Here is a 3830-nt window from a genome sequence, read left to right as displayed (position 1 = left end):
AGGGCTCAAACATTTTTTTTTAAGTTGATAATTTTATATGGCCCATGAATGATGTTATAAATATCCAAATGACCCTTGACAGAAAAAAAGGTTCCCCATGTCTGCTCTAGAGGATAAAGAGGTGGCTTTTCCCAGCTTACTCTATTCATAAGTTATTATTCAATTTGCAATAAGCTTATGCTATAACTAGCTATCTTCAGTTAAACACTCTTGACTAGAAGAGGATTGCAAGTCTATTAATATTAGAGCTAGCGGGGGGGGGGGACTTTTTTTAATAGTTTTTTTAAATTTATTGATTTGAGAGAAAAAGAGGAAGGGGGAGAGGAAGAGGGAGAGAGAGAGAGAGAGAGAGAGAGAGAGAGAGAGAGAGAGAGAGAAACATCAACTTGTTTTGTTATTCCACTCATCCATGTAGTCATCAGTTGACTCTTCTATGTGCCCTGACTGCGGATCGAACCTTGGGGTATTGGGATAATGCGCTAACCAACTGAGCTACCTTTCCAGGGCATGAGGAACTTGACATTAAAAATCTCGGTCAAGCCCAGCCAGCGTGGCTCAGTGGTTGAGCATTGATCTGTAAGCCAAAGGGTCACGGTTCGATGCCTGGTCAGGGCATATGCCCAGGTTGTGGGCTCAATCCCCAGTGGGGGACATGTAGGAGGTGGCCAATCAATGATTCTCTCTCGTCATTAATGTTTCTATCTCTCTCTCTCGCTCTCTCTTCCTCTCTGAAATCAAGAAGATATATTAAATAAATAAATAAATAAATAAATCTAGGTCAAACCCTGGTTTGTGTGGTTGGAGAATTGGCCTGCACACCAAAGGGGCATGGGTTCAATTTTCGGTCAAGGACATGTGCCTGGGTTTTGGGTTCACTCCCCACCCTGGTTTGGGGCAAGTGCGGGAGGCAATCAGTTTATGTGACTTTCTTACATTGATGTTTCTTTCTCTTCCCTGCTTCCTCCCTCCCTTTCACTCTCTTTGAAAAGCAATGGAAAAAAATATCTTCAGGTGAGGATTAACAACAACAACAACAAAAATCTAGGTCAAGAACCTATAAGATGGGAAAAAATCTATAAAATGGATCTCATTAGAAAACTGAGGTACAGGGACTTAGATCAAAACTATTTCGAAGAGTTTGTGAGTTTTAAGGTAGTAATATCTTTTCAGAGAGTATAGCATGTGAAGAACCCACCAACACTGTATAAAGAGTAGAAGCTCTTTTGACTACAGTAGGAAGGACAGTATAAAAATATTTACAAAAAAAGGTTCAGGCCCTAGCTGGTTTGGCTCAGTGGATAGAGCGTTGGTCTGTGGACTGAAGGATCCTGGGTTTGATTCCAGTCAAGGGCACATGCCTGGGTTGCGGGCTCAATCCCCAGTGTGGGGCATGCAGGAGGCAGCCGATCAATGATTCTCTCTCATCATTGATGTTTCTCTCTCTCTCTCTCTCTCTCTCTCCCCCCCGCTCTCCTTTCCTCTCTGAAATCAATAAATAAATATTATTTTTTAAAAAAGGTTCAGAATAAAGGAATATTTATAGGATGTTAAACATTAATCTGCAACCATATGAGGCTCCTTTGAGTTCCCAAAACCTTTGCTTTCTTCTTTTGTTCTTGCTCATGTTTTTCTGTTGCTCCTCCCTGGTCTAGAGACCAGGTTGTTTGTAAATTTTCTTGTGGAAGCCAGCTCTGTTTACATGCTCATTCAGAGGTTTATTTTCTTTAGATTGTCCCCATGGCTTCAGCTTTCCTTTGTGTGGCTCATAGTTGAGGGGATGAGACATTTGCTTTGAGATCAAACACTGATTTCCCATTGGAGACGAGCGTCTGTGCTGCTTCAACGGTCAACTTGACTAGAGCAATAAGTGCAGCAGAATCTCCCTTTGTGGTCATTAACTTGTTTGTCCCAAGCATAGCCTGGTGTATTCCTAGATATGGTCACATGTGGAGACTTTCTGGCAGAGTCGTGGTCAGTGAAGTCTTATACTCATTATCTTTAGTAGCAGCTGAAAACCTGAGATTTGTTTAATTGCCGAGGGAGTGGGTCGCTTGACTGACCCCTTCACACACAAGGTACTCCCATCTGCAGTGCCCGGCCCGGCTTTGTAAGCCAGAAGTACAAGTCAGAGAGAGTCTTCCTTGGAGATCATCTGGAGTTGCCACCACTTCCTTGGTGACAGACTGATTCTCCAGTTTGTTAAGTAAACTGTGTTGTTCAAATGTTTCTTTTTTTCACTTAATATATTGATTAATGGACTCCATTTTCTTAAAACGAATTTCATGAAGCTTCTTAAAGTTTGGAGTAGTGCTTGAAACTCATTTTTTCCAGCTTTGAAAACCCATCTATGTAGACCGACTTTTTTCTTTCTGAAGGTACCTTTGACTCTTCATTACCATTCACTCCACTTTCTCCTGAGGACACTGCATTCTCATCTCTTTGGCTCTCATATTCCTGATTTTCTTGATTCTGGGATGCAGTAGGACCACTTGTTTTTGTTTGTTTTTTATTTTTCATATATATATTTTTTATTGATTTCAGAAAGAAAGGGAGAGAGAGAGAGAGAAAGAGAGAGAGAGAGAGAAAGAGAAACATCAATGATGACAGAGAATCGTTGATCAGCTGTCTCATGCACACCCCACACTGGAGATAGAGCCGCAACCTGGGCATGTGCCCTGACTAGGATCGAACCATGACCTCCTGGTTCATAGGTCAACGCTCAACCACTGGGCCATGCCAGCCTGGCAAGAAACCACTTATTTTTATCTCTGAATGACCCTGCTGGGAGTCAGGATTGCTGTGGACAGTTCTGCACCCTCCTTGGCACGGCCAGCTGGTTCCTCTCAGCTTGTTCCTGCTGCTAATCTGTGTCTTGGTCTCATCACAGAGGATGCAGAAATTTGACTTTCATCCTGATTTTCATTTTCTTTTCTTGCTTCCTGTTTCAGGTGTGTGTTTTCAAAATTCTTTATTGTTGAAAGTATTACATATGTCCCCTTCCCCCCCAGTGTCAGGTGGGCTTTCAAGGCTTTTAACATGTCTGCTCTCGTTAACCTGGAGGCCCAGACTCTTGGCCAAGTTCTGCAGGTCACTGTACTTAAAGGAGTTCAGGTCCTCCAGGGAAGGGATGGTCATCCCGATCTGCAATCCAGGAACTCATTGTGCAGAGCATCCCCCTGCCTCCACTGTGCCACTCGAAACTTTGGCGCCCTCTGTAGAACTTATTTTGAACATACATTTATTGTTTGTCTCCTCCCTCCTGCATATCAGCTCCAGGAGGGCAGGGATGTTTGTCTGTTCCCCCCGCAGATTCACCATCTTTGGGTGTTTTTTGTTTGTTTGTTTGTTTGATTGTTTTTGTTAATCCTCACCCGAGGATATTTTTCCATTGATTTTTTAGAGTGAAAGGGAAGGGGAGATACACACACATAGAGAAACATCAATGTGATGTGAGAGACAGACAGATTGGTTGACTCCCGCACTACATGCAGGATCGAGCCACTGAGATTGAGCCTGCAACTGAAGTACATGCCCGTGACTGGAATCAAACCTGAGACCCTTCACTCAGGGGGTGACGTTCTATCCACTGAGCCAAACCGGCGAGGGCAGATTGCCCTTTTTTTTTTTTTTTTAGATTGCCCATCTTTAAATCAGTGTCTGACACATAGTAGGTACTTGGTAAGTATTCTTAGAATAGATGAATGAATGGATGAGGTGAGTCCTGCTTTTAAATATATATATATATATTTTAATTGATTTTGGAGAGGCAAGGAGAGGGAGAGAGAGATAGAAACATCAATAATGAGAGGGAACCATTGATCGGCTGCCTC

General features: G+C 42.7%; 1 pseudogene; it reads right to left on the bottom strand.

Annotated features, from left to right (window-relative positions):
- Positions 1-1547: 1547 nt before the first annotated feature.
- Positions 1548-3135, bottom strand: LOC102436072 (annotated as a pseudogene).
- Between the last annotated feature and the right edge of the window lie 695 nt (positions 3136-3830).

This window comes from Myotis lucifugus, unplaced genomic scaffold (assembly GCF_000147115.1).
Source record: "Myotis lucifugus unplaced genomic scaffold, Myoluc2.0 scaffold_185, whole genome shotgun sequence".
Classification (NCBI taxonomy): domain Eukaryota; kingdom Metazoa; phylum Chordata; class Mammalia; order Chiroptera; family Vespertilionidae; genus Myotis; species Myotis lucifugus.
Note: the sequence above shows the minus strand (reverse complement) of the source record. Positions and strands in the feature narration are given on the sequence as shown.